Source organism: Jaculus jaculus, chromosome 5, assembly GCF_020740685.1.
Source record: "Jaculus jaculus isolate mJacJac1 chromosome 5, mJacJac1.mat.Y.cur, whole genome shotgun sequence".
In the NCBI taxonomy this organism is placed as follows: domain Eukaryota; kingdom Metazoa; phylum Chordata; class Mammalia; order Rodentia; family Dipodidae; genus Jaculus; species Jaculus jaculus.
The window spans coordinates 127259975-127282756 of NC_059106.1; the positions used below are offsets into that span (position 1 = coordinate 127259975).

General features: G+C 47.1%; 1 protein-coding gene across 4 annotated transcripts in view; it reads left to right on the top strand.

Annotated features, from left to right (window-relative positions):
* The first annotated feature begins 21517 nt into the window (after nt 1–21517).
* Atp13a3 (ATPase 13A3) overlaps nt 21518–22782 on the top strand; it is a 96749-nt gene continuing 95484 nt past the window's right edge. For 3 of the 4 annotated variants that reach the window (XM_045149346.1, XM_045149347.1, XM_045149348.1), the window contains exon 1: nt 22440–22483. The gene's annotated coding sequence lies outside the window, so the exon portion shown is untranslated. Of the gene's footprint in view, nt 21593–22439; nt 22484–22782 lie in introns of those variants that run through there. The other variant, XM_045149345.1, reaches the window with a different exon arrangement.

A 22782-nucleotide genomic window follows, 5' to 3' on the forward strand; every position in this document is an offset into this window, starting at 1 on the left:
CAGGCATTACTCCAGGCACTGCCTGGGTAAGCACTCTACCATTGAGCTACACCCAGCCCTAAAGCTGGTCAAATGAATCAACAGAGTAGAGACCTGGGAAATGGGTGACCTGAACTTTACCTCTCCTTCTGCCACTGACTTGTTTAACCTTGGACAAGGACTATTTCGGAGCTATTATTTTATTTATGTAACTTTTTTTTCAAGGTAGGGTCTCACTCTAGCCCAGGCTGACCGGGACTTCACTATGTATTCTCAGGGTGGCCTCGAACTCATGGTGATCCTCCTACCTCTGCCTCCCAAGTGCTGGGATGCACCACCACACATGGCTTTTATTTAAAATTTTAAAGATTTATTTATTTATTTTATTTGAGAAATAAGGAGAGAGACAGAGAGAGAGAGAAAATGGGCATGACAGGGCCTTCAGCCACTGTAAATTAACTCCAGACACATGCACCACCTCATGTATCTGGCTCATGTGGGTCCTGGTGAATCAAACCTGGGCCCTTATTTGTCTTATATGTCTCTGTCTACTTGCAAATAATTTTTTAAAAATTGTTGTTTTGGGCTGGAGAGATGGCTTAGCGGTTAAGCGCTTGCCTATGAAGCCTATGGACCCCGGTTCGAGGCTTGGTTCCCCAGGTCCCACGTTAGCCAGATGCACAAGGGGGCGCATGCGTCTGGAGTTTGTTTGCAGTGGCTGGAAGCCCTGGCGCGCCCATTCTCTCTCTCTCCCTCTATCTGTCTTTCTCTCTGTGTCTATTACTCTCAAATAAATAAATAAATAATATTTAAAAAAATTGTTGTTTTAGGGTTGGAGAGATGCCTCAGTGGTGAAGGCACTTGCCTGCAAAGCCTAATGACCTGGGTTTGAGTCTCCAGTACCCACATAAAGCCATACACACAAGGTGGCACATGTGTCTGGAATTTTAGTGGCTGAAGGCCCTGGAGCACCCATTCTGTCTGTCTGTCTTCTCTCTCTCTGCTTACAAATAAATAAATAACATATTTTAAAATTTGTTTTATTATTTAATTGGAAGGACAGAGAAGAGAGGGAGAGAGAGAGAGAGAGAATGGGTGCACCAGGGCCTCCAGCCACTCCAAACAAACTCCAGATGCATGTGCCACTTTGTGCATCTGGTTTTACATGGGTACTGGAGAATTGAACCTGGGCCTTCAGGCTTTGCAAGCAAGTGCCTTTAACCACAAAGCCATTTTTCCAGCCCTCTTGTCTAATTTTTTTTTTTTTTGACCTGGCGATTTATTTATTTGAAAGATAGGGAGAAATACATACAAAGAGAGAGAGAATGGGCTCACCAGGGCCTCCAGCCACTACAAACAAAATCCAGATACATATGCCACCTTGTGCATCTGGTTTACATGGGTGCTGGGGAATTGAACCTGGGTCCTTAGGCTTCACAGGCAAGTGCCTTAACTGCTAAGCCATCTCTCCAGCCCTTGATCCAGTGATTTAAATTTGGGACACTTGTGTAATTATGAGTGGGAGGTTATTTACTGGAGAGTAGCAATCCTTCAGTAGCTACACTACTCAAAAATATGGCTTCCCTTCTCCCAGTATCAGCAGTTTCCACTATTCCATGGGAAGTGTGGGGTCTCATGGTCCATCCCTCATCTATTATGAAATGTTGCCATGTTCAATAATGTGCAGGAATCCACATCTGCTGTAAGTCCCTGTGCATAGTGAACTTGTCAAATCTAGAAGACAGCATTCCGCAGCCTTTTTTGTTGTTGTTGTTTGTTTGATTTTTTTTTGTAGTAAAGCCTTGCTATATAGCCCAGGCTGACCTGGAATTCACCATGTAGTCTCAGGATGACCTCAAACTGACAGTGAGACCCTCTTACCTCAGCCTCCCAAGTACTGGGATTAAAGGTAAGGGCCACCACGCCCAGTTGCTTGTCCTAGTAACTTTCCCATCTGTGCATCTCTGTAGTCATCTTTACCCTTTACATAAAGAACTGTCTGTGGTTGAGGCTGCAAGTTGTAACAATCTATGGGACATAACATAGATATTTAGAAAGTAGGGGCTGGAGATATGGCTCGATAGTTAAGGTGCTTGCCTGCAAAGCCTAAAAACCAGAGCTTGATTCCCCAGTACCCACATAAAGCCAGAAGCACAAAGTGGCACATACATCTGGAGTTCCTTCAGTGGCTGCAGTACTGGGATTAAAGGCAAGGGCCACCGTGCCCAGTTGCTTGTCCTCTTTGTCTATCACTCTTTTATCTCTCTCTGCTTCCAAATAAATAAATTAAAATATTTTAAAAAGAAAATAGCTTAATATTCCGTCTTATTAGCATATTCATATTACTGGGTTCCCCCTCTCCCTAAGGTCTAGGTCCCTAGTCATAGACTTTTGGCCAGATTTACAGTATCAGGCCTCAAATCTAATCAGAAAATATTGGTGATTGAGAGGAGGAGGGGATATGATGGAGAGTAGGGGGAAGTCGGGAGAGGGAGGGAATTACCATGGGATATTGTTCACAATTATGGAAGTTGTCAATAAAAATAAAATAAATTAGGGCTGGAGAGATGGCTTAGCGGTTAAACGCTTGCCTGTGAAGCCTAAGGACTCTGGTTCGAGGCTCGGTTCCCCAGGTCCCACGTTAGCCAGATGCACAAGGGGGCGCACGCGTCTGGAGTTCGTTTGCAGAGGCTGGAAGCCCTGGCGCGCCCATTCTCTCTCTCTCCCTCTCTCTGTCTTTCTCTCTGTGTCTGTTGCTCTCAAATAAAAAAAAAAATTTAAAAAAATAAATTAAATTTAAAAAAATAAAGTATTGGTTACTCCTATATCATTCATGCCACTGTTGCGTCAATGGGCACATCTTGCCGGGCAGGTCAGGTATGGAATATACAGGGTCTCCGTTGAAAGCTTTTCTTCCTCAGCTGGTTGCATAGCACCTGCTGGCCTAAAGAAAGCCAGCCAGCAGGGAGGATGCTCAGCTCAGTTCCAGCTTCCTTTCTTTATGTTTTGCAGCCAAAACATGTGGTGTCTGCAGGCATAGTGACTCACCATGTAGTTTTGGTAGACAACCAAGAGCAATGGTAATAGGCACTATTGTTTTAGGAGCAGCTGTGGCCTCCCTGACAACAACTGGGAAGTATCACATCCTTGGATATGTTAATCATTCAACTGAGATTCTGTTAAACATTTTATTTTTATTTATTTGAGAAAGAGAGAGAGACAGAGAAATATGGGGGTGCCAGGGCCTTTTGCCACTTCAAACAAACTCCAGATGCATGCTCCACCTTGTGCATCTGGCTTGTGTGGGACCTGGAGAATTGAACCTGGGTCCTTTGGCTTCTCAGGCAAGCGCCTTAACTGCTAAGCCATTTCTCCAGCCCTCAACTGAGATTCTGGTAAAGCTAAAAAGAAATTATATTCAATTGTACCTATTTGACTGCCAAAGAAGATAATTCCTAAGAACAAATTGCTATTCTTAGAGTAAATTATGAGAAAAAAATTCAGGAAGTATTTTATGATCTAGGGTACATTGAGCAATGAAACGATGAGATGTTTCAATATTTGCTCAAACATGCACAGGTTCTTCTACATGACAGAGTAATTCTGAGAAATCTATGCAGAAGTATTAAGTCAAACACTGTTAGGGAGATTCCATGGGCATATTAGTGTGATTCAATATGCAGATTCCTGATAACCTACTACAAAAACAAAAACAAACAAACAAACAAACAAAAAGCCAGGTGTGGTAGCCCATGCCTTAATCCCAGCACTCTGGAGGCAGAGGTAGGAGGATCACCATGAGTTCAAAGTCACCCTGAGACTACATAGTGAATTCCAGGTCAGTCTGAGCTAGAGTGAAACCCTACCTTGAAACCCCCCCCCCAAAAAAAGTTGAATAAAAAGACTATTATTGAGATATTATTCACATACCATAAAATTATTCTTTTAAACCAGGCATGGTAGTACATGCCTTTAATCCCAGCACTCGGGAGGTGGAGGTAGGAGGATTGCCTTGAGTTCAAGGCCACCCTGAGACTACATAGTAAATTCCAGGTCAGCCTGAGCTACAGTGAGACCCTGCCTCAAAAACAAACAAACAAACAAAAAATTATCCTTTTTAATACCTTCCAGTGTTGTTCGCCAGGGAGGTCACATTACAGGCAATTTTCAGAGGCTCTTGGTTTCCTACCATGAATAGATGGTAAGACCCTATTGCTGAAGACTCCACTTGGGTTGTAAGGTCACTGATAAAACCTGCTGGAGCTGAGCTGAAAACTTCCTCCATGTAGACCAGCTGGCAGAAAGCTGGAAAAAGCTACACTGCATGCAGTTCAATGGGAGAGAGAGAAGTCACCAGTGGAGATATTCAATAATGGACACTGCAATCCTTAAAATTGGCAGACCAGACCAAATAAGCCAACAGGTGCAATAGTGGCATGTCTGTTATGGGGGAACCATCTGCTCTCTAATTGGACTGGAGGCTTGCTCCATGGGTGGGAATGTATGCCTGATACTGAAAACCTACAACAGGAATAGTCATGAGCCCTAGGGGTGTAGCATCTGCTGCTGTCTGGCTAAATGTATGTACTATGCTCACCAAACTGCTCCGTAAGCACTTCTCTTAATGTTCATACCCGTATATTAATGCTACTTCCAGTTTTGGTTAGAGAAGCTTCTCTTTTCAGATGGCAGTGACCTTGGGATGACTCAGAAGGCAAGATCCTACCTCAAAACAAAAAAACAAACCAAGGCCTGGCATGGTGCTGCATGCCGTTAATCCCAGCACTTAGGAGGCAGAGGTGGGAGGATTGCTCTGAGGGCGGATTGGGGCCACGATGAGTTCCATGTTCACCTGTGCTAGAAGGAAACCCACTTTGAAAAAATACAAACAAACAAACAAAGACAATGAAGATAAACAAGACCTGAAAGTTGAAAGAAGACTAGTTTATAAAGGGTCTAGCAGGAAGTGGGGGGATAAGAGAGGATAGTAGGGGGCTGGAGAGATGGCTTAGCGGTTAAGCGCTTGCCTGTGAAGTCTAAGGACCCAGGTCCAAGGCTCAATTCCCCAGGACCCACATTAGCCAAATGCACAAGGGGGCGCATGCATCTGGAGTTTGTTTGCAGGGGCTGGAGGCCCTGGTGTGCCCATTCTCTCTCTCTCTCTCTACCTCTTTCTCTGTCTGTCACTTTCAAATAAATAAATAAAAATAAACAAGAGAGGATAGTAGGGAATGAATATAACATACATATGTATGAAATTGTCAAGAAGGAAATATGTATATATGTGTGTGTGTATATACATATAAAAGCATAGTTTCTTTACCCTTTGGCTAAGATCAAATGTAAAAAAAAAAAACCCCAGATTAAAAAAAATTATTCATGTGCAAGCAGAGAGAGATAGAAGAGAGGCAGACATAAAGGGCACCCAGGGCCTCCAGCCACTGCAAACAAACTCAAGACACATGTACCACCTTGTGCATCTGGCTTAACATGGGCATCGGGGAATCCAATTCAGGTCCTTATGCTTTGCAGGCAAGCATCTTAACTGCTAAGCCATCTCTCCAGCACCCCCAAAAGAGTTTTTAAGTGCAGTTTGTAGAGGTTCCACACTCTTTTCTTTACTGGTAATTGGAGCTATTCAAGCGAATGTAGGCAGCATGCCGACAAAGCCGTGTAGAAATAGCAGCGTTTGCTGCCTGGCATCCTGGGCTCTGTTCGCTTTCACGTGGTGGGCCCTGCTGCTGTGGGGCTTGCAGAGCCGTGAGCCGCTTGGGTTTGGCTCCGTCCACTGGGTTAGACCACAGGTGGTTCCATGCCGAACGCTGGGTAGGAAAGGCTCCCTTCGGAAACGCTTATGGAAGAGAATCCTTGGCAGTGGGACTCTCACAGTACGTGTTGCCTTAACTTACCTATTCCAGGGAGGCATCCTTCTTTGAGAAACAAGGTAAGGTAAGAGCAAATGGGCTGCATCCATGAGCCCGCAGTGATTACCAATAACCCCGCAAACGAGGGCCCTCAGTGGAGTGGGGGCAGGGGACATAGGAGTATAACCCAGTGGGACCATCTGGAGGTAGTTTGCAGTGGCAGGAGGCCCTGGCCTGCCCACTTCCTCTCTCTCATTCTTCCTCTACTTGCAAATAAATAAATAAAAGTAGTCTTTAAAAAAGAAAAGAGAGAAATTGGGTTCTTATTTCTTTTTCTTTCTTTAAAAAATTTATTTATTTATTTGACAGAGAAAGAGAGAGAGAGAGAGAGAATGGGTGCGCCAGGGCCTCCAGCCAGTGCAAACAAACTCCAGATGTGTGTGCCCCCTTGTGCATCTGGCTTACATAAGTCCTGGAGAATTGAACCTTTGGCTTTTCAGGCAAACGCCTTAACCACTAAGTCATCCTTCCAGCCTCTTTTTTTTTTTTTCAAGGTAGGGTCTCACTGTAGCCCAGGCTGATCTGGAATTCACTATGTCATCTCAGGGAGGTCTTGAATTCAAGGCAATCCTCCTACCTCTGCCTCCCAAGTGCTGGGATTAAAGGTGTTCTTTTTCTTTTTCTTTTTTTAAAATATGTTTATTTATTTGCAAGCAGAGAGAGAGAGAGAATATATAGGCCTGCTAGAGCCTTCTGCCATTGCAGACTCCAGATGCATGCACCACTTAGTGCATCTGGCTTTACATGGGTACTAGAGAATCAAACCCAGGCCATAAGGCTTTGCAAGTAAGTGCCTTTAACCACCGGGCCATTGCTCCAGCTCTTCTATTTTTCTCTGTCTCTTTTTTCTTATCAGAAGAATACAAACCGTCTTTGGCAAACTGAACATAGCAGCCTTGGTGATTTTGAGACAGTGACTCCTGGTCTCTAGTGCAGTGAGAATCTGCACAGCTGAGCTGGCAGTCGGCTCCCTAGCACCCTTCCAGGGCTCCTTGGCTGCTGGGAGCCCAAAGGAAACTCCCGTGGACCACCTATAAGCTGGGCTTGTCCCATGTTCACTCTAGCAGCCAGAGCTGGCAGCTTTGAAAATAGGTCACAAGTGACTGGCAGTCCCTAGGAGGCTCACAGGAAGTAGCTGCAAAGGTCAGGGGAAGTTTTAAAAGACTACATGGACCCGTGAATGACAGGCTTTGAGGCGCTCCTCTGCTTGGAATCTGAAATAGGCACTTGGCATTCCTAGCTCACAGTCTCCAAGACAGAATGACAGGTGTTGAGATGCCTGGTGCCTGGGCCCCATGGAGGAGCTGGCTTTGTCCTGCTGCGTGAAAAGTCAGCCAGGCGTGGTGGCGCGCGCCTTTTAATCCTAGCACTTGGGATGCAGAGATAGGAAGATCACTGTGAGTTCGTGGCCCGCCTGAGACTACATTCCAGTGAATTCCAGGTCAGCCTGGGCTAGAGAGAGACCCTACTGTTGCAGTCAGGTTTGCGTTGCCGGTAGAAATCACTCAACCCAGAGCAGCCTGTGGGGAATAAAAGAGGTTTATTTTGGCTTACTGGCTCGAGTAGGAAGCTCCATGATGGCAGGGGAAACTTTGGCATGAGCAGAGGGTGGACATCACCCCTTGGCCAACATCAGGTGGACAATAGCAACAGGAGAGTGTGCCAAACACTGGCATGGTGGCTATAACACCCATAAGCTCACCCCCGACAATACAGTCCCTCCAGAGGGCGTTAATTCCCAAATCTCCATCAGCTGGGAACCTAGCATTCAGAACACCTAAGTGTATGCGGGACACCTGAATCAAACCACCACACCTACCTTGAAAAAAAATAAAGCCCATCTATTTATAGGGAAACCGTCCATCCTGCCAACACTCACTTTAAAAACCTACTACAGTATTCCTAGGCAGACAGACAAGATGGATTAGAGTGGACAGTTTTCAGATTTCCTCTCTTCCTCTTTCTCTTTCCCTCCCTTCTCCAAGGCCTGTCTCTCAACTTTCCTTCCTTTCATCCACCATTTCTTCCCTTTTAAAATATGTATTTATTTTTAAATGGGGGTGGTAGGCTTTTACATTGCAAATGGATGCCTGTCTGGTTTTACATTATGAAATGGGTAGATGGGGAATGGAACTCTAGTCAGCAGACTAACAAACAAGTGTTTTCAACTGCTGGGCCATCTCCCCAGTCCCTCTTCCTCTTTCCTTGCTCACTTCCTCCACCCCTCCCTCTCTTCCCTTCCCTTCCCCTTCTTTCTTTCTTTCTTTTTTTTTTTTTTTTCGAGGTAGGGTCTCACTCTGGTCCAGGCTGACCTGGAATTAACTCTGTAGTCTCAGGGTCGCCTTGAACTCATGGCGATTCTCCTACCTCTGCCTCCCGAGTGCTGGGATTAAAGGCATGCGCCACCACGCCCGGCTCCCCTTCTTTCTTTCCTCCCTCTCTTTCTCCCTTCCTCTCTTCCTTCCTTTCTTCCTTTTCTTTCCCATTTACAGTTCTTCAGATTGAACCTAGAGCTGTACTACTGAACTACGTGGTCACCCCTTTTTTTTTTTACAAGTAATTATTTCTTTTTCTTTGAAACAGGGTCCTGCTATGTAGCCAAGGATGAACTTGAACTCCCGATCCTTCTGCCTCAGCCTACCAAATCACTGAAATCACAGGCTTGGGTTACTAGGCCTGGCTGAGTTAATTCTATCCCAGAGCTGTTAGAATCCTTGTTAGAACCAGAAGGTCTGCATTTCTGGACTCTGATAGTCGTTTCATTATAATTCTCTTGTTTCCCAAGAATGACCCATACCGCTCTTCTTAATGATCACTTTCCTGAAATGGCTCAAATCACCCTGAAGAGATCTAAGTCCTGAGGCAAGGTGGACTGGACTGCCCTGCAGCCAAAGAATTCCAGTGTCCCCACTGACCCATGAGAACCCCCTCGTCTATAAGGGAAGTAGCTTCAGGCATGCATGCTCAGAGCCCCTCTCAGGCTTCCCCAAATTAAAGCCTGTCTCTGCAGTGGAGCCAAGTCTTTTCTCCCATTTTATTTTCTGCTTTTTCTAACCATCCTTAGAAGTAGAGAACATACATGCACTCATATACATTTTTGTTTATTTGTTTTTGGAGGTAGGGTCTCACTCTACACCAGGCTGACCTGGAATTCATTATGTACTCTCAGGGTAGCCTCGAACTCATGGCAATCCTCCTACTTCTGCCTCCCAAGTGCTGGAATTAAGGTGTGTGCCAACACATACAGCTCCTACACATTTTTGTTTTGAGGTAGGGTCTCGTTCTAGTCCAGGCTTACTTGGAATTCCCCATGTTGTCTCAGGATGGCCTTGAACTCCCACTGATCCTCCTACCTGTGTATCCCAAGTGCTTTGATTAAAGGTGTGTGCCACCATGTCTGTCTCCTGTACATTTTTTAAAAAATATTTTTATTTATTTATTTGAGAGAGCGAGACATAGAGAGGTAGATACAAATAGTGAGAGAATGGGTGTGCCAGGGCCTCCAGCCATTGCAAACATACTCCAGATGCATGTGCCACCTTGTGCATCTGGCTTTATGTGGGTGCTGAAGAATCAAACCTGGGTTCTTTGGCTTGGCCAGCAAGCACGTTAACCACTAAGCCATCTCTCCATCCCATCATATACATGTCTATCATCATTCATTAGTGAAGGTGACCTTGTCGTTTGGGACTCCTAGTTCACTGACACAATGGTCACAGTACAAATGTTAAAGTACAGTTAGAATCCTGACATTATCTTTCATTTGTCTTATTGGTCAGCAAGACAATTTCTCAACCAGCTTGACCCTGGGGACTATAATGTTCTGACTAATAGGCAATGTGTTATCGTATACATACAGGCAGGATACCATAGAGTAAGAGTCAGAAGTCTTTCCTGGGAGAAGTCAGATAGTCAGTGTTTTGGCTTTGTGGGACACATGTTCCCTAGAACAATTCTTTTTCTTCTTTTTTTGAGGTAGTGTTTCACTCTACCTCAGGCTGACATGGAATTTGCTATGTAGTCTCAGGGTGGTCTCGAACTCATGGTGATGCTCCTACCTCAGCTTCCCAAGTGCTGGGATTAAAGGCCTGTCTGATTGTTGTTCAAGGAAAGGTCTCACCCTAGCCCAGGCTGACTTGCAACTCACTCTGTTGTTCCAGGCTGGCCTCACATTCACAGAGATCTTCCTACCTCTGCCTCCCAAGTGCTGGGATTAAAGGCATGTGCCTTCATGCCTGGATTGTATTGGTTTTTGTCACAAAGTCTTACTCTGTAGCCATTGGTGGCCTGAAACTCACTATATAACCCGGGCTGGCCTGGAGCTCACAATGATCCTTTAGTCTCAGCTTCTTGAGTACTGGGATTACAGGTGTGAGCCACCGTGCCTAACTTATTTTCCTTCTCCTTTCCTTTGTACTTTTTCATTTTTTGTCATTTTGGTTTTTGAGAAATGGTCTCACTCTGTAGTCCCAGGCTGGACTCATGCTGGAATTCAAGGCCTGCACTAAAATGCTCAACTTCTTTTTCTTTTTAAGTATTTTATTTGTATTTATTTATCTGGGAGGGAGGGGGAGAGAGAGAGTATTATACCAGCGCCTCCAGATGTTTCAAATAAACTCAGATACATGAGTTTGTGCATCTGGCTTACATGTGTCCTGGGGAATCGAACCTGGGCCCTTTGGCTTTGCAGGCAAGCACCTTAGCTGCTAATCCATCTCTCCACCCCTTTTTTATTAAAAAATATATTTAAAAAATTGTTTGCTAGGGACGAGTGGGGAGAGGGAGAGAGAGAGAGAAAATGAGCAAGCCAGGGTTTCTTGCCAGTGTCACAAAGGAACTCCAGAGGTGTGTGCTACATTGTGTGTCTGGCCCTACAAGAGTACTGGGGAATTGAACTTGGCCAGCAGCTCCTGCCAGCAAGTGCCTTCAACCGCTGAGCCATCTCCCCAGCCCAGAGATGCTTCTTTTTGCACGGGTAGAGAATACCGCAGAGACTCATAACTGGTAAAAGTGCTGAGAATAGGTGACTACTGAATGCTCAGCCCTTAAATGGGACATCTATATCAACCCCGCCACGGCTCAGGGAACATCGTGGATGACGGAACAAAAACAATGTAAAAGGTTGGATGTGGTGGTACAGGCCTTAGTCTCAGCACTCATAGGAGGATCACTGTGAGTTCAAGGCAGCCTGAAACTACATAGTGAATTCCAGAGCTGTCTGGGCTAGAGGGAGCCCCTACCTTGAAAAACCAAAAGAAAAAAAAAGTTTTAAAAAAGTGGGGACTAGAGAGAGAGCTCAGTGGGTAAGGTGCTTCCCGGCAATGCCTATCCACTTCAGTTCAATTCCCTAGCACCCACATGAGCCAGATGCACAAAGTGGTACATGCATCTGGAGTTTGTGACTGGAGGCCCTGGTGCCTTCATTCTTGCCTCCCCCCGCTATCTCTCTCCCTCTCTCTCCTTGAAAATAAATAAATAAATAAATTGATTAATTAAATAAAACAAGTGAAATGGGAGTCATTCCATTGTTACTAGGACAAGGCAGGTATGAACATCAGTGAAGGTCTCTCACTAACTCTGCAAGGTTACTGAGTAATGTTATGTCCTCTGCTAGGGGTGCGGATCCAGAGATGGGAGAGAAGGCCCTTGCTCATGAGAATATTGGGGGGCGCTCACAACGGATACTCTGAGTTTGGGCGCCAGAGAATAGTCATCCTGGCTCCTCTGGGCAGCGGTGGTCAGGAGTGCGGCTCTGGAGCCCGGCAGCCTTGGGCCTGTGTCGCAGCTGCTCTGTCCACCAGCCCGGTGGCCTTGGGTGAGTCACTGCAGGTCTATTTCCATCCTGTAAAATGAGGCTTTAAGATTTCATCAGCTTATCTGTAAACAGACCATGATAGTATATCATTCCGAAGATTGTTGTACATAGTAAATAAGATATATGAAAATATTTAGAAGCTTAGGAATAAAAACAAACTGAGGGTAGTGACATATGTGCCAGTACTCTCTGTGATTAGAAGGCAGAGACTGAAGGACTGAAGTTTGGGTTTGTCACTGCTACTTGGTGAGACTTCTTCTCAACAACAAACCAAACCAAATCAAAACACAAAAAAGAAACAGTCAGCGGGGAGTGGTGGCGCATGCCTTTAATCCCAGCACTTGGGAGGCAGAGGGAGGAGGATCACTGTGAGTTTGAGGCCAGCCTGAGACTACATAGTGAATTCCAGGTCAGCCTGGGCTAGAGTGAGACCCCACCTTGAAAGACACACAAAAAAAAAAAAAGAAAGAAAGAAAAGAAAAAAGAAACAGTCAAGTTGCTTCAGATGATAGAATTTCATTGTTTTTTTAACTAGAGAATATTCTATTGTGCATATATATAATTTTTTGAGGTGGAGTATTATATAGCCTAGGCTGTCCTCAAATTCACCATGTAGCCAAGGCTACCCTGGAACTCTTGGTCCTCTTGCCTCTATAAACAGAGTACTGGGATTAGAGGCATAAACTCTCATCTAGCTATATCTGGCTTTCATTATCACATTTTGTTTGCTTGCTTTTTTTTTGGTTTTCTGAGGTAGGGTCTCACTAGCTCAGGCTGACCTGGAATTCACTATGTAGTCCCAGGGTGGCCTTGAACTCACTGCAATCCTCCTACCTGTGATTAAAGGTGTGCCCCACCACACCCGGCACACTTGCTTGCTTTTGAGACAGGATCTCAGGTTGGCCTTGAACTTCTGACCTCCTGATTCAACTTCCCAAGTGCTGGGATTTCAGGAGTGTGTTGTTATGCCTGCCTTATAGCAGCTTTTTTTTGTTTCCTTCCTTGCAGCTTTTAAAGCCCTGTCTAGAAAAATGTTAGAACTACAACTGGTCCTCCCTTTGCTATCTTCTTTTTTTTTTAAAAAAAATATTTATTTATATATTTTATTTGCAAGGAGATAGAGAAAGGAAGTAAACATGGTAGACTACATCCACATAAGTTTTTTAAAATTTATTTATATTTTTTATTAACAACTTCCAGATTGTAAACAATATCCCATGGCAATACCCTCCCTCCCCCCACTTTCTCCTTTGAAATTCCATTCTCCATCATGTCCACTCCCCATCTCAATCCGTCTCTCTTTTATTTTTATTTTTATTTTTATTAAATTTTTTATTTATTTATTTGGGAGCGACAGACACAGAGAGAAAGACAGATAGAGGGAGAGAGAGAGGGAATGGGCATGCCAGGGCTTCCAGCCTCTGCAAACGAACTCCAGACACGTGCGCCCCCTTGTGCATCTGGCTAACGTGGGACCTGGGGAACCGAGCCTCGAACCGGGGTTCTTAGGCTTCACAGGCAAGCGCTTAACTGCTAAGCCATATCTCCAGCCCTCTCTTTTATTTTGATGTCATCATCTTTTCCTCCTATTATAATGGTCTTGTGTAGATAGTGTCAGGCACTCTGATGTCATGGATATCCAGGCCATTTTATGTCTGGAGGAGCATGTTGTAAGGAGTCTTGCCCTTCCTTTGGCTCTTATATTCTTTCCACCTGTCTTTAAAAAGTAGTGAAGAGCAAGGTATGCCCACACTTAAATGCCCAAGCATACACACTCATGTGCACACACACACACACACACACACGTGTGCGTGCACACACACATGCATGTGGACATGCCACTGAAAAAGCCAGAACAGAAACCGGCCAGGCATGGTGCACACTTTTAATCCCAGCACTTGGAGTTATGAGGTAGGAAGACCACTGTGAGTTTGAGGCCAGCCTGGGCTAGAGCGAGACCCCATCTCAGAAACAAAAAACAAAAAATCCCTGCGCCAGAAATGTAGACTAAAATCTGATGTATAAGTATTTAAGCCAAGAGAAAAAGTTAGATTGCAAGAAGAGAAAAAAGACAGGAAAAAAAAGGCCGGGCACAGCCTCCGAGGCAGCACAGAGCTCAGGGTGTTTGAGGAACTGAGAGGAGCCCACGTGACTGGAAGGAGGAAAAGTGGACAGAGGATTTGGGGTGAGGGTGGAGGAGTCGCAGCAGTCAAAGAAGTCTGGACCTTATGAGCCAGAGAAGTCCACAGTTTGTTCTCTGAAATGGGAGCCACGGAAAGCCGTCCTCAGCCACTGTGCTCCAATGCATATGCGGTGATACTCCAGCCACATCACGACAGTAAGCGGAGGGGAAGAGGCGACAGCCGAGAAATCGGGTGCAGACCACTACGGTCGTTCCCGGTGAGAGATGGAGGTGGCTGGGATGATTCCACTGGCAATGGACATGGAGAGGTGGGGAAGCATCTGGACATGATACCGGATTGGTGGTTGGAGGTGATGGAGGATGATTCCAAAGGAAATGAAGCCGTCACAGCAAAGAGATACCTGCATTTTCATGTCCATGGCAGTGATGTTCCCAGCAGCCAAGATACAGAATCACCAAAGACCTCCACTGACAGAGAAATGGATGAAAATGGGAATATTGACTGGGTGTGGCAGCACACGCTTATAATCCCAGCACTTGAGATGTGGGGGGCAGGAGGATCAGGAATTCAAGGTCATTCTCAGCTTCATAGTGAGTTAGAGGCCAGCCTGGGGAAAAAAAAGTGTAAAAGTGTATGTATATGACAAAATATTCTACATTAAAAAAGAGAGAAACCCTGTCCTTGGAGGCAACGTTGATAGACCTGGAGGGCATCATGGCAAGTGAAATGAGCGAGCCACAGAAACCCCCGAATCTGCATGTTCTCATTTGCGGAAGCCAAAAACACGGTCAGTCTCTGGGCTGGAGAAGAGAGCTTAGCGATTAAGGCGTTTACCTGCAAGGCCAAAGGACCCCGGTTTGATTTCCCAGGACCCACATAAGCCAGATGCACAAGGAAGCACCTGCATCTGGAGTTCGTCTGCAGTGTCTGGAGGCCCTGGAGCGCCCACTGTCTCTCTGTACCTCTTTCTTTCTCTCTCTCAAATAAATAAAGAAATGGCCAGTCTCATAGAAAAAGAGCATAGAGCTGGAGAGATGGCTTAGCCGTTAAGTGCTTGCCTGTGAAGCCTAAGGACCCCGGTTTGAGGCTCGGTTCCCCAGGTCCCACGTTAGCCAGATGCACAAGGGGGCGTACGTGTCTGGAGTTTGTTTGCAGAGGCTGGAAGCCCTGGCGCGCCCATTCTCTCTCTCCCTCTATCTGTCTTTCTCTCTGTGTCTGCCGCTCTCAAATAAATAAATAAATAATTTTAAAAAAATTAAAAAAAGAAGAGAACTAGATGCAGATGTGGGATGATGTGTACATTTGTGTTAGGAACAAAAGAATGTTTTCTTTCTCTTTCACTCTGTCTCTCTCTTTCTTTTTTGAGACAGGATCACACATAGTCCAAACAGGCCTCAAGCCTGAGGGTGATCTTTCGCTTTAAAAAATATATATATTATTTATTTATTTATTTGAGAGAGAAAGAGAGAGGGAGAGACTGAGGGAGGGAGAGAATGGCTGCACCAGGACGTCCTGCCACTGCAAACTCCAGGCACATGCACTACTTTGTGCACCTGGCTTTATGTGGGCACTAGGAAATCAAACCCAGGCTGCCAGGCTTTGCAAACTAGCACCTTTAACTGTTGAGCCATCTCTCCAGCCCTGGGTTTATTTTGAAGTAGGGTCTCACTTTAGCCCAGGCTTACCAGGATCTTACTCTGTAGTCCCAGGCTGGCCTAGAACTCACAGGGATCCTCCTACCTCTGCCTCCCAAGTGCTAGAATTAAAGACATACACTACTCTTCCAGGCCAATCTTGAACTTCGGATCTTCCTAACTCTACCTCCCAAGTGCTGAGATTAAACAGATGCTACATTCCTATCCTGGAGGCCCCTCTCTTGATCATCTATACTTTTCTTAACTAAGGTAAAGTGAAGGGGAGGGGGAGGAAAAGATAAGAGCTTGTATTTGTGTGTGTGTGTGTGTGTGAGGTAGGGTGTCACTTTAGCCCAGGGACTACTGAGTACCCCCAGGGTGGCCAGGAACTCATGGTATTCTTCCTATCTCATCCTCCTATGTGATAAGATTAAAAGCTTGAGCCACCAAACCTGGCTAAAGATAGAGGTTTTTGTGGATTGAAAACCACTCTTTGTGGCAAGTGAAGTAAGAGCCAACCAGTAGGACTGTTACCTATTTGGGTTGGGCTTCTTTTCTTTAAATATTTTATTTATTTGAGAGAGAAAGTATGGTCTCACCAGAGTCTCCTGACTGTGAAAATGAACTCCAGACACTAGTACTCATTTATGTGTCTGGATTTATAAGGGTACTTGGGAATTGAACCCTGGGTCATCAGATTTGCAAGCAAGAGCCTTTAACTGATGAGCTATCCCTGTAACCCCATTTTTCCCTTCCTTCCTTCCTTCCTTCCTTCCTTCCTTCCTTCCTTCCTTCCTTCCTTCCTTCCTTCCTTCCTTCCTTCTTTCCCTCCCTCTTTCTCTCTTTCTTTCTTCCTTCCTTTCTTCTTTCCTTCCTTCCTCCCTCCCTCCCTCCCTCCCTCCCTCTCTCTCTCTCTCTCTCTCTCTCTCTCTTTCTTTCTTTCTTCCTTTCTTCCTTTCTTTTTCTTTGAGGTAGGGTTTCTCTCTAGCCCAGGCTGACCTGGAATTCACTATGCAGTCTCCAGCTGGCTGAAACTCACTGCAGTCCTCCCATTTTGGTCTCCTGAGTGCTGACATTAAAGGCATGTGCTACCATGCCTGACCATTTATTTATTTATTGATTGATTAATTGATTGATTGATTGAGGCAGTCTTCTTATGCTGCTCTTGAACTCCTGCCTTAGCATCCCTAGTAGCTGGGACTTCGGGTGTGTGCTATCACATTCAGCATGGATTAGGTCTTAAGAGTGAGTATGCTCTGAAAAAGGAAGGGCTGGGCCAGTGTGAAAGGGGCTTGTGGAGTAGGGACATGACCAAGTGTGCTAAGCATCTTGAGGTTCTCAGAACTTTCAAGACTGGCCCCTGCCCTCTTCTGTTTGGGCTTGTTCTCTTTCTGGCTCCTTGACTTCTTTTGTGTGTAAACATGAGCAAGCCTTTCCTGGTGACTCAGTATCTCCCAGGTCCGTGTCCAAGTTCTCTTCTCTCCATACCCAAGATATCCGAAGCAGAGAATTTCTTGGAATAGTCAACTGCTCGTTTTTCCCCTGTAGTTTCCTCACCCCATTGTGAGTTGCCTTTCCTTGGGAAATTGGGCTGCATATTCAAAGTCTGAGCTCTTCATGGCTCAATCTCTCTCTCTCTTTCTCTGACAGGGTCTTGTGTAGTTCCGGATGGCTTGGAATTCACTACGTAGCCTATCATGACCATGAACTCTCGATCCTCTGTTTCCACCTCTGCACACTGGGATTATAGGCAGGCACAGTCTCGTGTGGCCTCTGTGGTCTTCTAAAAGCCTGAGTGCATTGATAGGATCACACTGGGCACATTAGCGGTACATACTGCAGCCAGGATCCTAGGGGATCACTGGGGTTATAAATAATTGGGCATTTCAGGCAGAACTCTGGAGATGGGATGGAGGATGAGTTTTGACTGATAGACTGTTGGACAACATAGCCTAGAAAAGACTGTTGTCGGTGGAATGAGATGGGAATTTGAGGCTTGCTGAGAGGTGAAATGGATAGGTCTTCGTGATTAACCAAGGATGACTCACTCATGCCTAACTTTCTAATTCTGATGGCTGAGTGATGGTGCCAGTAGCTGGAGGAGGAGCAGCTATGAAGTCAGAGGATGAGCTTGGTTTTGGATTCCCGCCCCCTCAAGTTTGAGGTTTTGCTGGGAGTTCTAGACAGAGCTGTCTAGTAGGCAGTTCGGATAGCGGGTTCTCCCTTTTCATGGGGGAGATCTGGCTGGAGATGGTTGTTGAAGAGAGGGAGGAGGTTATCCCCCAGGAGAGGGGCGTCCAGTGAGTAGAGGTGTGGGTCTAGAGTGCAGATCTGCATTTCAGGTGCTGCTTTCACAACTGAAGTTACTGAAGGATGCCACTGGAGGCAATGAGAGGCCTTAGTTACTGAGATATGGCAATAAGAGAACATTCCTCTTCAAACCAACTAGTTGCAGTGATTGCAGAAGGTAAGAACATCCAAGGTGTCAAATGAAGCCAAGAGATGCTGAGGCAAAGGAGGAAGCCAGGAGGGCCTGCTTCAGGGTGAAAAGAAGTGAAGGTCATGGGTCACTCTTGCTCGAGCTTGGTGAAGAAAGGTCTATGTCTGGGACTGTGTGTCAGATTGCCAAGGGTCCAGGAATGAGGAAGTGAAGATAGGCAGGGAGACCACTGTGTAAGAGGAGTGTGTGGCACCAGAAGGCCAGAAGCACTTGGCGGCTAATTGGCGAGGCACCCAGAGTGAATGGATGGCTTGATAATTTTATTTTTAGGACTTGGAGAGGCTTGAGCTTGTTCAAAATCGGGGAGGAGGAAGACAACTAGGAACCAAGAGAGCTAGGAAGGAGGGTGGGTACAGGTAGTTTTTAGGAGATAGTCCTACCCAGGCCACTTAAAAAATATGTATACATATAATATGCATATACATACATACATATATATATATATAGGTATATATATACATATGTGTATATATATGTATGTATATATATATATATATATATATATATATGTATGTATTGGTGTGTTTTGAGGTTGGGTTTCATTCTAGCTCAGGCTGACCTGGAATTCACTATGTAGTCTCAGGGTGGCCTAGAACTCATGGTTACCCTCCTACCTCTGCCTCCCAAGTGCTGGGATTAAAGGTGTGCATCACCACACCCAGCTTAAGCATATTTTCATTTACTTATTATTTTTATTTATTTGAGAGAGAGAGAGAGAGAATTGGTGCACCAGGGCCTCTAGCCCCTGCAAACAAAGTCCAGATGCAGTGCTCCACCATGTGCAGCTGGCTTACATGGGTACTAGGGAATCAAACCTGGGTCCTTAAGCTTCACAAGCAAGTGCCTTAACTGCTAAGCCATCTCTCCGGCTCTAAAAATATTTTTTATTTATTTGCAAGCAGACAGAAAGAAGAGACACATAAAGAGAATAGGCAGACCTCCAGTCACTGCAAGCAAACTCCAGATGCATGTGCCACTTTTTTTTGGAGTTAATTTATAAATTTTTTTATTGACAATTTCTATAATTGTAGACAATAACCTATGGTAATTCCCTCATTCCCTCCCTCCCGCACGTGCTACTTTGTGCATCTGGCTTTACATGGGTACTGGGGAACCAAAGCCTGGCTGTTAGGCTTTGCAGGCAAATGCTTTAACTGTTGAGCCATCTTTCCAGACCAAGACCCCCTTTTTTATTCAAGATAGGGTCTCGCTGTAGCTCAAGCTGACCTGAAATTCACTCTGAAGTCTCAGGGTGACCTCAGATTCATGGCAATCTTCCTACCTATGACACCCAAGTGCTAGGATTGAAGGCATGCACCGCCATGCCTGGCTAAGACTGAACAACTCTTTCTCTCTCTTTTAATTCTTTTTTTTTTTTTTTTTTGAGGTAGGGTCTCGCTGTAGCCCACGTTGACCTGGAATTCACCAATGTAGTCTCAGAGTGGCCTTGAACTCATGGCGATCCGCCTACCTCTGCCTTCTGAGTGCTGGGATTAAAGGTGTGTGCCACCAAACCCGGCAAGACCACTTTCTTAAGGTTTGCAGGACACTTCCACAGTCCTTACCTGGTTTATAATACAGTGAGGTATGAAATACTCAGTGAGGCTTGAAACCAAACGGTAAGCTTGGGTTGGAAGTAGCTGTAGGTCATTTCAGCACAGTATGCTGTCCACAGTGCGCTGCACGAACTCATCCAGGCCCACACAAGGAAGGAGGCAAATGCAGCAGGCTTCCTGCTCCCAATAAAGTGCATTGGTGTCATGGACCTGGGACAATGTGCTGTCTCAATTAAAGTATCACCCTGTGTCCTTGGAACAAGGGGGCAGGCCCTGAAAGATACCCAAGTGTGGGGGCAGGAGCTGCACACATGCTGACACCCTCCTCCGAGACACTCTTGCAGCTAAGACATGTGTTTGGGGCTGAAGAGATGGCTTAGAGGTTAAGGCCTTTGCCTGCAAAGCCAAAGGACCCAGGTTCTATTCACCAGGATCCATGTTAGCCAGCTGCACAAGGGGGCGCATGCAACCAGAGTTGGTTTGCAGTGGCTGGAAGCCCTGGCACGTCCATTCTCTCTCTCTTTTCCCCCTCTCTTTCTGTCAAATAAATAAAAATAAAATAAAAACTTTAAAAAGTTGTGTTTGCAGCAAGGTGGAAGAACGCTCACCGACATGGTGAGGTGAGGTAGACTGACTGGTGCTCCAGGGAGCAGGTGCCTGAGCGGTCTCTGCTTCTGGTGGCATTGCTGAACAGTCTTAGCAAAAACCAAACCCTTGATTTGAATATCCGGCCGGGGCTGATAAATCTTGTGGGGAGGGAAGTATTTAATTTGCATTCTGCTCTGTCGGAATCAATTCCTTTCTGGAGAAGCTGGGGCTTCACAGTCCTTGAGAGCTTTCTCTTGCTTACTCCTACCACGCAGGGCAGGTGTGACTGTCCAATTATTTTGTTTGTTTATTGGGATGGGGTGGGTTAAATGAGTGAAAGAGCCTGGGTAGGGAATCAGAAACTGGCTTTCCACCATTCTAGCACCGTCCTGCACCTTGACTCTGAGCAAGTTTGAGCTAGCCTCAATTTCTCTGTTTTATTTATTTGCAAGGAGAGAGAGACAGAGAGAGAGAGAGAGGCAGGACTCTTTAGCTGCTGCAGACGAACTCCAAGATGCATGTGCCACTTGGTGCATTTGGCTTTATATGGGTAGTGGGAAATTAGACAGAGGCCACTAGGCCTTGGAAAGCAGGCGCCTTAACCGTTGAGCCATCCCTCCAGCCCAGTTTTTTTCCCTGTCCTTAAAACTGGTATTTGGACTATGAACGTGGACGGCAAAGAAGACATATTCATCTCCTCCCGCCAGAAGAGAGTCGTTAGCAACCCTCACTCCGGCCCCACACTTCGCAATTTTGGCGTGCCTTTAGCTACAGGTTCCGCGCCAGGCTCCAGGGGAGGGGGCGGGAGGTTAAAAGAAGGAGGAGGTTTGCTGTAAAGGCGAGGTGGGCGGAGCCTAGAAATAGCCCCGCCCCAGGCCCCGCCCCCTGACGTCCCCTCCGCGCCCCTCGGCCCTGGGCGCTGGGATGAGGCAATCACGTGACCTCACATCCGGCGCGGGAGTCCCGAGCTCGCGGCGCGGTGCGGCGCGCGTTCCCGGCTGGACCCGCCGGCTCGGTCCTCCCCCGAAGCGTGCTCGAGTGCCGCGGTCGAGGGGAGGGGGGTCCGCTACGTCGCCGACGGCGGAGGCCGTGTCGGAGCGCACACCGCCCCCCTCCCCTGGCCGCCTTGTCGTCGGCCGGGCCGTCCTCCCTTGTTCTCCCGCTGCCGGCTGCACACCGCCGCCGCCGCAGCTGCGGGCGCCGAGGAGCGGAACGCGGACGCCCCGGCGCCCCGGGCGCCCCGGCCGCGGCACCTTCCTCGTCGGCCCGAGCCGCGGCGCGCGCCGGCCGCGGTGCTTCGTGCCCGAGAGATCGGCGGCCGCCGGCGCCGGCCGAGGGCGATGCGGCTGGGCTGAGGCGAGGCGGCGGCGGCGGTGGCGGCGGCCCGGCCCCCCGCGGCCTTTTGGCTGCTCCGGCCGGCCGCGAGGCCGCGGAGGAGGACGCGGCGCGCGGGTGAGTGGCGTTGGGGCGGCGGTGGAGGTGATGGGGAGGCTGGAGGAGGACGGCGGGACTGTCGGGGTGCCCGGTACCGGGCAGTGGGGCCGGGCTCGGGGTCACTCCTGTGTGTGTGAGTGTGGGCAGAGGGGTGCTGAGTCGAGTCTCCTCTGGGCCCGGGACCGGTGAGGGAGGAGAAGGGGTTCACCCCGGCGGGGTGTGCAGGCCCGCTGCGCACCCGGCGGGCCGTCGCGGGGAGCACGCCCGGGCGTGATGGGAGAGTGGGGTTCAGCCCTGTAGGAAGTCGGGAAGATGGGCGTTATCCGGAGGTGGGGGCTGCCGAGCCCTTGCCGGGGCTGTGCAGGTGCGTGATGGAAGCCCGTGGAGTTCGTCCTCAGCCGCGAAGTGGCAGATCCCTGCCAAAGCCCCGCGTTTTCCAGTCTGAGTCTCGGGGAGCAAAAGTGACTTTGTATTTTCTTTTTCGAGGGAGGGTCTCGCTCTAGCCCAGGCTAACTTGGAATTCGCTCTGTAGGCTCAGGGTGGCCTCGAACTCATGGCGATCCTCCTGCCTCTGCCTCCCCAGTGCTGGGATTAAAGTCGTAAAAGTGACTTTCGACATGGCTTAGCACTCTGCTCGCTCGGCCCTGTGGCAGGGAGGACTAGAAAACCTGCGAGCTCCTTTCCTCTCGTACTTCTCGGTTTTCCTGGGCACGTTAGGCTCTGCTGGCGGTGTGGTCTCTTTGTTGGTGGGCATGGAGTGGCGAGGGAAGGGAGGGCATGGTCCTGAGGGCTGATTGTGACTGGTGGGGGCTTCCCGATTTGGAAAGCTTGTGTGACAGGTGTTTCTTGTTTCCTCTTCTCGCAGGTCTGACGGAAACCTTCTAGGATCTGGGTGTTTGGACATAGGAGGTATGAATTAACTTATGTAATTGGTTGTTCTAATTTATTCGTGTTTTAGAACTATGTTTAGTGGTTCTGTATTAGTGGAAAATGGAGGGATTTGGAATTGAGTAGAACACCATATAAGCATGTGATGGTGATTTTCGATCTGTGGGGTAAGAAGTTAGAATTCTTAAGCTATGAGAAAGGCAGTGAGTGATGTTAAAGATGAGCAAGCACTGTCTTCTGAAAGGTTTTGGTAACGAGGGAGGCATTCTAATGGGATGTTTTGAAGGGCGGGTAGCAAAGGTGCTCTATGGTAGACTAAC